Source organism: Chelonia mydas, chromosome 14 (genome assembly GCF_015237465.2).
Source record: "Chelonia mydas isolate rCheMyd1 chromosome 14, rCheMyd1.pri.v2, whole genome shotgun sequence".
Lineage (NCBI taxonomy): Eukaryota > Metazoa > Chordata > Testudines > Cheloniidae > Chelonia > Chelonia mydas.
This window is the reverse complement of record NC_051254.2, coordinates 11,540,818-11,552,998: the sequence shown is the minus strand read 5'-3', so window position 1 is coordinate 11,552,998 and position 12,181 is coordinate 11,540,818. Positions and strand designations below refer to the sequence as shown.

General features: G+C 41.3%; 1 long non-coding RNA gene across 6 annotated transcripts in view; it reads left to right on the top strand.

Annotated features, from left to right (window-relative positions):
* LOC122462910 overlaps nt 1-12,181 on the top strand; it is a 147,691-nt gene that overhangs the window by 97,565 nt on the left and 37,945 nt on the right. For 5 of the 6 annotated variants that reach the window (XR_006285811.1, XR_006285810.1, XR_006285809.1 and 2 more), the window contains one exon: nt 1,966-2,056. The exons of the other annotated variant lie outside the window; for it this stretch is intronic. This is a non-coding gene — a long non-coding RNA (uncharacterized LOC122462910). The remainder of the gene's footprint in view (nt 1-1,965; nt 2,057-12,181) is intronic. 6 annotated transcript variants of the gene reach the window in all.

The window sequence follows — 12,181 nt, the reverse complement described above, 5'->3', positions numbered from 1 at the left end:
CTATGGAGCATACTTTGATTGGCCTGTGAAGAAGACAGAAAGAAAAAGAAAACTGTCACGGGATAAAAGAGGAACTTTACCTCTCTGCTGAATAGAGGAGGAACTCTCTCTCCATCACTGCTGGCGTTTACTACTGGGGAAGAGATCGACATACTCAGACACTTGCCAAGGTCTTCCTATACTTTCTGAGCTGTAGGGGAAAGTTTAGGTATGATAGACATGCATATAGACCTTTTATTGTTGAGTAATCCTTTTTCTCTTATGCTTTGTTCCTACCATTAGGATTAAACAGTACTTTAGTTCTCCTTCCAGTGATTTTGAACATATATATATTCCACAGTTAGTATATGTCTGCCCAAAGCACTTGAGTTGGAGACTTTGACCAGCAAGTTACTGTAGGTGGCACAGATGCCTCTGCTATTCTCCTGTGTGGAGTCAAAGATATAAAGGGATAGTTGCTATCTCCTTCTCTAGCTCCTCCTTACAGCTATGGCAGCAGTTGGAGCTTCCTTTTGCTCTTGAGGAGGTAGGACATCAATTGGACAAAATTAGTGGCATAGATAAGATTGTGGTTGAGCTTTTCAAAGCTACCAAAGAAGCAAAACTCCCATTGTATTTACTGGGAGTTGTTACTTCCCTGGATGGCTTTGGGAAAAACTCTCAGTTTATCTATATTTTTGTCTGCTTTTATTGCTCTTTCTTTTTCTTTCCATTTCTGGCAGTGGTCCTGAACGGCTATGAATATTATTAGTGCCAATCAATTTTAGGATAACTTAGTTTGTGTATGACTCTGAGCCCTGACTTTTACAAATAATTCACTAGCGGAAATCTGAAGACATTTTGATGTCCTCACTTAAACAATTAACATTTAAAATAAGCAGAACAGTAAACTGCTGCTATGGATTAACATGGTTATCCAGTGTCTACCTAATGCCTTATCCTCAAGACAGTGAGTCTTAATGGAATAGAGAATGGCAAGACATGAGTCTTCTCATGACTGGAATTATAGAACAGAATCCAAAGTCCTTTGAAATGTATAGGTTGACTTCAGAGGGGTTTGGGTCAGATGCATGGAGAGTCCCATACAAGATGTCCCCACAGATGTGTCATAAACTGAATATAGACAATGTGTGTAACTTCAAGTAGATGTCATATGGAAATACAACAGGAGTTTCCAAGATTCTCTGTGTACAGTGTCATCATGTAACACACAGTGCGTCGCATATAATTTTTTTATGGAAATGTGTGGGAGAACGTATTTACAGTAGATTAAGAGAATACATTTTGTTGTTCAGCGGGGGGGTGCAGCTGAAGAGAATTGCTCTCCTGAACAGTGGTTCCTTCTGCCCTCTGGGATTCCTGCTGGAAAATTTCAGAGATATATGACATCTTAATAGTCATTTTCTGCTTTTGTTCCATAGCCATTTATTCTTATGCATAGATAACAGGCTGTATCAGTTACTTTAAAAGCAACCTTTTCTTTAAATTTCTGATGCCATGCCATATACACGTTAATTTATAACTGGCTATTTTGCTCCAATCCAATTGGCATAGATTATATTTCCCTTCACTTACGCTACTGTAAATCTGGACGAATCCCACTGAAATCAATAGAGTTGTACCAGTGCAACAATACCATTGAATTACATTGAGTTATTCCCTCATTTATAGCAGCATAATTGAGAGGGGAATCGGACCCAACAGTGAGCTGGTCTGGCATTTTTATTAGGTGAAGTGACAGCTGTAGAGTCTGTCTGTAAACCCTAAGCATCTGAGACTTGTATTTTTATTATTATTATTTGCTACTATGTGGTTTTTGAAAGGTGCCTTTAATGCCTTTTCTGTTGGAAAAGTAAATGCTATAACAACAAATCAGAACACTTGTTTACTTCACTTCAAAGTGAATTTCCAGTAGTCTGACTTCTTGGGCGGAATCTTGAGCAGCTCCGTATTTCATTTTTACAGTACATTCTCCCAGATCCTTGCTCAGGAAACAATACACTAATGCCGGCTTGCACTCCCTCTCTACAGCACTGGATTCAACAGGAAAACAGTGGTGAGCATCATGTGCTTCTATTAAAAGCAAGCTGTTTTATATGTAATGCATATAGTGAATATGTGCCTTTGTGGCTGTTGCTCTGTAGTTTACTATGATGAAAAATTCCAGCACAGAACACTGCCATTGGTAGAGTCCCCAGTGAGTCAATTCACAGAACACCTGAAAAATCTATTTGGTCTCTAAACAAGAACATATTTATTATTATGTATCGGGGTAGCCGTGTTAGTCTGTATCCACAAAAACAACGAGGAGTCTGGTGGCACCTTAAAGACTAACAGATTTATTTGGGCATAAGCTTTTGTGGGTAAAAAAAACCCACTTCAGATGCATGCAGTGAAAATTACAGATGTAGGCATTATTATACTGACTGTTCTTTTCATTTGTTTCATATTGCTCAATCTCATATCTACCTCTGTCTCCTAAAAGAGTGGTTCTCAAAGCCAGTCCGCCGCTTGTTCAGGGAAACCCCTGGCGGGCCAGACTGGTTTGTTTACCTGCCGCGTCTGCAGGTTCGGCCGATCGCAGCTCCCACTGGCTGCGGTTCGCTGCTCCAGGCCAATGGGGGCTGCGGGAAGCGGCATGGGCCAAGGGACGTCCTGGCCGCCCTTCCCGCAGACCCCATTGGCCTGGAGCGGCAAACCGCAGCCAGTGGGAGCTGCGATTGGCCGAACCTGCAGACGCAGCAGGTAAACAAACCGGTCTGGCCCACCAGGGGCTTTCCCTGAACAAGCGGCGGACCAGCTTTGAGAACCACTGTCTTAAAACACCTCACCCCAAACACAATTCGAAACTGACCTTATCCCTAAATTCTTACAAAAATAAGCATAGATTACTATTACTCTTATTTTTCTCCTTTATTTTACCAACGTAACACTGTTCCAAGAACAATATAGCTTAATTTAGGGACAAATTAGCAAATGTAGTGAGGACCTGTACGAAAGCCCATTGAGGTCAGTGAGAGTCTGTCCATTGACTTCAGCAGGCTCTGAAGCAGGCCTTAAATGGGCTAAATTCAACTTTCCATCACATGGGTGCAAGTCTGGAGTTACTCAATTAAAATTCTGGATCACAAAGTTAGAGAGTTAAGTGGAGTAATTCCAGCTTTTTGACCCAGGTGCTGGAGAGCAGAATTTGATTCCATGCTTTTTAATACTGTATTAAATTTGCCTAAAATATTAGTGTTCAGAATGGGCTTTTTAATTCTATACGTTATATGGGAAAATGAAGAGAAAAGTACCGCTGTATAAGCAGCCTTAAAATACTTTAGTAACTCTGTTTGTACAGCACCTAACACAAAGGAGCTCCTATCTCTGTGGGGCCTCTAGGTCATACAGAATATAATTACTAATGGAAAATCGTAAAAATCAAGGATATAATTTATTAATAACATTTTCATCCAGAGATCTCAGTTAAGAAAAGGGGTGGTGAGCTTTAGACCATATATGACAGGAAACCTTTTCACTCCAAAGCTTATTTGGAATATGGACTTGCTGCTGAAGAAAGTGGTTTCATTACATAATTATAAGACTGCAATGGATGAATGCCTGAAAATTCATAGCCTTTCTGGACTGACCTGCTAAAGGTGGATTGGATGAACCGGGGTGGCACTGCTTAGAGATTTAAGAGGCCCATGGTATCGAAGTTATGAGTATATCCCATTGATCAGCATTTTGTGGCACTGCCCTACATTGCACGTATTTAAGAGGTTAAAGGTGAGGGAATTGTGGCAGACCTTTTCACGTCAATTTTGACATGGAATATCTTTGGGCCAGATCATCAGTTGGTGCAAATAGGCACAAATCTACTCAGTGTAGGATCGAATCCAAAGGATAAAACAGGAAAATCTTTCCAAACACACTAGTGAATGGAATGGAGATTAAAAAAATATAAACATGATATATCCAGGATTAAGTAAAAGGCCTTTTAAACTCTCTGCACAAGTTCCCAGTTCATTACTGTTAAAACACTTTCATGACTCAGCAATACTATGTCAGAATCTGCATTTCTTGAGGCAACAATTCCTCTGAGTGGCTGGCTGGAGGGAGCAGCTTCTGGATTCAGCTTCTGGGAAGCAGACAACTGGTCAATTAGAATGACAGGAGCTGTAGTTAGCCAACAGTGCTCTGACTATCCTGCCCTCCTGCACCTATTGACTTGATCCTGTTATCTCAAAACAGAAACAAACTGAAATGGCCAACCTGATCACATGGCTGGGAACAACAATTTATCATGGAAGGGAAACACCATAAATGATTCATCATGTCCATATTTCTCCTACTTAATTCCTGTGGGTGTAGAGAAACAGGGATTTAGAAATGAATGGTGATGCTTCCTAATCACACAGAGCTCCCCTGCAGCTGAATTTACTGCTTCAATCTTTAAAATTAACTCTCCAGATGCCACACTCAGGAGCTGAAGTCTGAGATCTTTGAACGAGTTTCAGATACACAATGGAGAAGGGGAGAGCAGCAGCCCGGAGCAGCAGTTAGAGAGTGCTCCCAACTGAGAACATTTTAGGAAGAGTGGAGAGCTCAAAAGAAAGAAGTATCTTTTGCACTGCTGGCAAAAAGCTAAGGGAGCAGGCAGTTCAGATGGGGGCTAGAAATAGCTAGGACATCGGAGAGCACTACTGTAGCCGGAGAAGCTAAACATTTCAAGACGATATTTGAGTTCCAGAGGTGAATTCTGGTGGATGATATAGTGTCCACGTGGACCACTACTGTCCAAAAGATCGATGGCTGCTTCAAGGAGGTGAGGCAGGGAACATTTCTATGCAGTCTTATGGGTTAGCAGTATGCTATTTGGGCAGTATTGTGGAATCTGTTTTTAGGCGTAAATCTTCCCGTGCAGTCAGGAATGGCCCCCTTGAAGAAATTGTTGGATATCCCGGTCTTCTGCCTTGTGACAGGGCCATGTAGTGGTCAGGGAAGGCTGCTACAGTTTATGCGGGAAATATGTGTGTCTCGCCACTCTGCCTGGGCCCTGCCATGAGGGTTTAGCCCACAGTAAGCGCAGTGATTGTGAAACCTGTTTATACAGGAGCTTTTCTTCACTGTAAGAGGTCTCCCCTGTGCTGATTTGCCTTGGGAGGCAGCAGGTATCACTTAGAATGCTAAGTGTTACATTGCACGGTGACTATCTCCTTTCCAGAGCAAAGGAAGAGAAAAACGTTGCCTCAAGCCTATGGCGGGGCAAGATAAGGCGAAATTCCTGAGTCGGAGCAGTTCCACAGCTCCCACCACCAGAGAGTGAAGATATGTGGCCTGATTCTTCATTACTTTGCATCTTCTGTAGTCATTTTATATCTATACAAAGTGGGTGCAATACACCTATAAATTAAAAAGATGGCATGTATATACTCACTTTGTACTTGTTTTGCTCAGTTGTATCATGGCTACATAAGGTGCAAGGCAAGAATCAGGTCCTGTTGTCTCCAAATGTACCCATAAGCAGAGGGGTTGAAGAGAGGCCCTGCCACCACTCCTGGGGAGATGGGGAGGAGATTTTTTGTCAGGTAGGTTCTCTCTTGGTATAGTACAACTCTGCTAATAGTGTGATGTGGTGGTGGGGGGAGACATCAACAGTACTTCGCTGTAAGAGGGCTCCACAGTACAGGTCAGATCTGAGCTGGTGCAAATCTGTAAAAGTCAATGGAGCTGAGGATCCAGTAATGCTTGGTTTCCAAACCATTTGACGCATACTGTACGTGTGGCTTATATTACCTAGCTGGAATTCCGATATTATCCTGGAATTCAAATTTTCCTCTGTGCTGTTTGCTGAACAGTGTTTACCACAGCCTTGTCATTGCCATGTGGCTCAAATGAAAAACGCTCCTTGCTACAGTTTTCCTTCAGAAGTTGCTATGTTCCTTGTGGCAGAGAAAAGAATCCGTGCGCTTTTGTCATCTTATGAAGCTTTCCTCAAAAGTAAGTTGTCGTTGTGGGGATTCAATGGCCGCTGATTTAGTTTTTGAATCACCCAGCGAGATTAAAAAAATGCTTTAATCTCCCTGAAGATTCCCCGAAAAGTCAGGAAAATCATTTTGAGATGAAACGCCAAATAGAGAAAAAAAAAATGCAGCAGCAGAAATTTAAAAAGGAATATCCAGCAAGGCAAACACATGGGGAAAAACCTGACAGCGTGAAGGAGCATTAGGGCCAAAACGTTCAGTAGTGTCATTGATTTTGCCATTTTTTGGTTGGCCATCTTTAGACATCCTGGCCCCATTGAAGTCAATGGGAGTTTTGCCACTGAGGAATGGAGCCAGAATTTCACTCCGAAACCTCATTTTGAAGAATTACCGATCACCCCCGTCGTTTAAGTTAGCTGCGAGTGCTCAGTTCTTTTGAAATTCTGCCTCTAATTAGAGGTGCCTGTTGATAAATTGGGCCTAAATCACTAATTAAATATTCACCCACTTTATTTAATTAGAGACATGCTGAGAGGGAGCATGGTTGACATCTGATTTCAGAAAACAAGTATGTTGTAGGTAAGTGTGTGGATGCCATGGTAGACCAATCAAATTATTTCCTTTGGGCTTTTAGGTTTGTGTGGCATGTAGGGCTCACTTCAACAGCGTCTGTCTCAACAAACATTTCACAGATTGCAATCAATATGTGTCACCTGAAGTCACAAGGTAGTGAGTACTGATAAATCTAAACACTGTCAAACAGTAGCCCCATTTGGCCCTATATGATGGCCAATCAGCTGCCAGAAACTGAAAAATGAAGAAAAACACACTGTTTGTGAATTCTTTGTTCATCTCCAACTAACATTTTCTAAAAGTAAACAAGGGATAAGCTAATATTCTGAATATTTAGAGAGAATAACTCATTGAGTGGTTAGGGCAGAAGACTAGAAAGCAAGACTCCTGAGTTTGCAATTGATTGTACCATCCAGAGCCCTATTAAGTATGTACCTTTACTTCTGCATCTGACAGAACTGGTGCTCTAGAGTCTATTTTTGCCTCTGCAACTGATTGGCTATTTCACCATGGACCGGGGTGGTGATGATGGAAACCATGTATTTGGTGTTTGTTATAACTACTTCAATCCAGGAGATGCGGCACCACTCCTAGTTCCAGCACTATGGCCATGGACACCTCAGTTTAGACTCCCTGAGTCTCAGTTTAGGAATAATAATCCTTACCCACTCTAGAGAGATGTTGCCAGCTTAATTAATTGTTTGAGATCCTCAGATAAAAAGGTTCATAGAAATCCAAAGTCCTTTTTATTAGAGAAAGAACAGATTGAACAATATTTGTCAAACGATGTTAGAAATTTATACTGAATAAAATATTCAGTTAATATTTTGTAATTTTTCACCTAACCTAACTCCCTTACAGAAGCTTTTAAATTAAAGAACAGTTTAAGATGATAAAAGGTAGGTATAGTAATATTGCACCAATAAATTCTGCTTATACTAAGGTAAATTCATAGCACTCCATTCGTTTCAGTTAGAGAGAAGCAAATAAATAGCAGTGATTAATTTACTTGATGAATGTAGCCACTTTTTTCTGCTCAGAGAATAGCCTCAAGCAGATCACAAATTCCTCACATTAATTCCAGTGATTTACTCAATAGTTATTTTACTCCATAGGTTGACCACATCCAGATCACTGAAAGTATTTGATACAGCATTTTCTGTTCCCTGACTGGATGATCTTTACTCACCACCTTATCTAACTCACGTTCAAGCCATTGGGAGTCTTTCAATTGAGGAGTTGAGCCTATAGTCAGTACAAGAGAATGAGAAAGCCACAGTGAATCTGAATCTCTTAGGGGGAGGTCACAGATACATGACTTAGGGGTCACACTAACCTTGCTTGAGACATCATCCTGAGAAAGACTAGGGTGCTGCAAATATATTGGTTGGATGCTGAGGTTGAAATGACCTTTCTCCAATTACATTCAAATGAAGTAATTACAGGTCAGTATTGGATCCTAGTCGCGAAGAGCACACACGTTATTATCTTGCTCACTTAATTGCTTCTATGTTGGGAGTCTCAGGGATTTTGAGAAGCCTGTTCCTTGCTTTGGTATGCAGAGGACCCAACTTATGTGGGACATAAGGCAATGTGGCCTATTGGGCATTGGACTGAGGCTTGGCGGACCCAACGTTTCGTCTAGTATAGAACATACCATTTGTGGCACAAATACTCCTGCCTGTTACTTTAAAATGCACCGTGTCACAACTACTGAAGCGTACAAGCTTGAGTGTTGGCACCAACGGACGCTATCGTTATCAAGTTTCAGAGTAGCAGCCGTGTTAGTCTGTATTTGCAAAATGAAAAGGAGTACTTGTGGCACCTTAGAGACTAACAAATTTATTTGAGCATAAGCTTTCGTGAGCTACAGCTCACTTCATTGGATGTAGATGTAGCTCACGAAAGCTTATGCTCAAATAATATCATTATCAATGCTCCCTGCATCTCCGCTTGAACCCCATGCACAGTGCTGAGCTATAGTTCCCCCTGTTGGCCACTGTGTGCTGCTGTACAGCCTGGCTTCAGGCAATTACGCTGTGTGTTTTTGTTTTTTTCCCCTGCCTTTCCTCTGGCATCTACCCTTGCTGCTGGATGAGGCAAAGCAATAGCTGACAGCTGCTACAGGAGGGGCAGTGGTGGGACAGAAGGTGAGGGGGGCTCAGTAATAGCCTGATCCCCCTGCCAGATCCAAAATCAACCCTCTGCCCCCCAGGCAGACCCCTCCCTGCAACCCCAGATACCCACCCCCTACCTGCCCTGCCCTGCCCTCCTAGGTGCTAAGTTTTGTGCAGCTCCACGTCCTATCTCCATAGCTCCTTTGGGGTGGGCAGAAGGTGTATTGGAAATAGGCTGAAATTTAAGGTAATTTGCAAATTGATGTAACTTGTTAAATAATGTGTACCGAGTTGCCCTGAACAGCTATACTGATATTTGCATTGCGGTAGGGTCTGGAAACCCCAACTGGGGAGTGGGCCCCATTGTGTACGGTGCAGGAGTCTATACACATAGTAAGAGATGTTAACTGCCAAAAGAATTTACAGTCTAAAGCCTCCTGATCCTCCTATCACCTGTATGCATGCTTAGCTTTTAAGCACCTGAGTATTTCCATTGACTTCAGTGGAACTATTCACATACCTACCGGATCAGGGCCAATATAGACAAAGTAAGAGAGTCTGGGGAACTGATGCACACAAAGATTAAATGGCTTGCCTACAGTCACACAAAACCTATGGCACAGACAAGAACTGAACCCAGATTTCCCAAGTTTCAGTCCAGAGCTTTAACAACAAGACTAATCCTCCTCTCTCCGTTGTGTATATAGAGCTGAAGAGATCTAATTTTTAGTGCAAGCAAATAAACATGGAAAAATACTTGCCTATCTTTAATGGAGTTATTCCAGATTTATGCAGGTATGATATAACTGAGATCAGAATCTCTCTCATGAGAGAGAGAAATATCACCAAGAATTGAAATGTGCAGAAAGAAGATCATAGAATTTATCACTGAACACTTAGGAGCTTTGCAGACTATATATGTTTGGTTATGTGTCTGAATGAACGATGATTACATTTTAGTCATGTTTGCCCTGACTGCACGGTCTCTGGAATAGTGTTTATTGCAACTCAACATTTATTGTAAATCTTTCCAGCTTCACTGAGTGATTTTTTTTGTTTGTTTATTTAAGTAACTAAAAAGTGGTGGCAAGTTTATGTCCAAAAATGGAAGAATGTCTGAAAACTATTTCCTTCCATTATTTTATTTTTTCAATCCCAAAATGAGCTTGTCATCTGTAGGGACACTACATTTTTCAGGGGGTTATTTCAGGTCCATCACTGTGCCTATGTTAGTATGGTAGTTTCCATTACTTCCTGGTTTATTTCTAGAAAAGGTGCTGTAACAGTGCTAGCTGCATAATTTCCGTAGGAATATTGAGTACTCTTATCTGTTTCTTGCTTACCCTGGCTTTGTACAATAGTTCCCATCTTTATAGAGTCGGTTCACAACTCTGGTAACATATGCATCGTGAACTAACAGCATTAAGGTATATTATCTCCGGTTAGAGATGACAACAGCAGCCTATGACTAAGGCCCTACTTAACATGCAGTTTGCGGAAATTGCAGGTTCTGCAATATCAGGCGTTCACTGCAGTTTTGACAGCGGGAGCCCTGCCGTGTGCGGGCTGACAGTGGGAGCTCCGGTTGCACCAAGGCTGAGAGCAGGAGCCCCTGCTCTCAGCCCATGTTCCTACTGGCAGCCCTGGGCCCCCACTCTCCGCTCCGGGCTGCTCACAGTGGAAAATCGTGGAAAACCAATAATGGACTTTATTACCGCAAATAATGTCTATTATTACTTTTCCGCAATTTTCCATGGCTTGTCCACAAATCAGAAGCAATTTTTTGACAATCATCCCACAATTCAAGTAGGGCCTTACCTATGACCAGTGTGCACCTCTCCTCACCGCTTTTCTTTCTAAGTAATTTCCCTTATTGTTAAATAAACAGAAACATTTTCTACATTTCATACTGCTATGGACTAACCACTAAGCAAAACCTTTGTGGTTATGATGAAGCTTTTCAAAGCCCCTACTATGTAATTCCTTGAGGAAATGTACTAAATTTTAGAACAGAGATCAGCTTCTGTCTTTTGCTAATTCCCTATTTGTTTCTAGTCATGATAAGTGACCATAAAAATGGATCTTTATTTATTGTATTGCAGTAGCATCTATGAGCCCTAGTGATTGACCAAGACTCCTTGGTGCCAACTCAGAGTTCCTCCTACCCAAGCACTCAGGTCTTGAGCAGTCCAGGCAAACAACGCATGTTACAACAAAGCTTAAACTTGTTCTTCATAATAATTAAAAAAACATTATTAGCTGCCTATTTAATTTTAAAAACAGTAACAAATATCCACTTCCCTTTCCATGTCTTGTAAGGAGTCTTGAAGTTTAAATCTCCTCAGTGTGATAGATCTTGCTTGCTTTGATCTGCCTAGCTCTTGGAAGTCCAGGGGCTCTGGGCTGCTGGCCCCATGCGGCCCGGAGTCCTTAGGGACAGCTCTGTCCACCATTAGGGGATTTTTCCCTGAGATCCCCCTGTAACATTTCACGAACCCCCAGGGGTTCACAAACCCCAGTTTGGGAACCACTGATATAGAGAGTTAGGGTCCCTTTAATGTCTAATCCAAACTTCACATGCTGAACTCTTTTGCAGTGCACTGATATATATAGATGTGCAAACAGTGTACTCCAACATGTTAGGTCTGTATATTTCTAAACTGTACTGGTCATATCAGTTATACAAGCGCTATATAAACCCATTGTAAAGCCAAGCTTAAAGCTGAAATTCTGCTATGCAGAAAGGGAAATAGTTTCTTTTGATATCTCCTAATACTGTTATAATTCTTGACAGAATAATCATTTACCAGCACATGAATTCCTAAAGGGAAGAACCATATTGAATTTCTCAGCATTTTATTTTTCATAGAATGCACATTAAGTAAGGCTTAACTTAAATAATAATAATAATACAACTTGGGAAGAGTAACTACAGCAAAATATTATATTTTTTGTTTACTGCTTCTGTACCATACTAGTTTCCCCAGGGAAATAAAGACAAGGAATAAGATCTTCCCCCCGTTTTTTTCCTTTTGGTTTTATTACCAAGTTAATATTCAGTGGTCACCATTTAAAAATCAATCAGAGAAATGGTATCACACTACGGTCTCTGAGATACCTCAGCTATTTGCTAAACAAATAGAAAAATGTTACAATATCTTAGATAAGTGGATGGTAACTATTGTTAACTAACCTTTTTAAGGCGTCTCCTGTACCCATTAAATATATAAAAATAAATGGTAGGATTTTACAAAGCACCTGCATGAGTTAGGAGCACAAATACCATTGGTACTTCTGAAAATCACACCTCGTTATACGTTTTCCTCTTTGAGTGAAATTCTGCCCTATGTAGACAGCCAGCACAAGGCTCCTGTATAACCCAGTGGTCAGCATGTGCTAGGGTTTCCCAGTCCACTGAGGAGACGAGTCTGTTACAACCCTTGTTATGGAGCCTGACTCTCTAACTCAAGCTGGAGAGAGAGAGAGAGAGGAGGGTTGGTGAGAAAATAGGAATTCTATTTC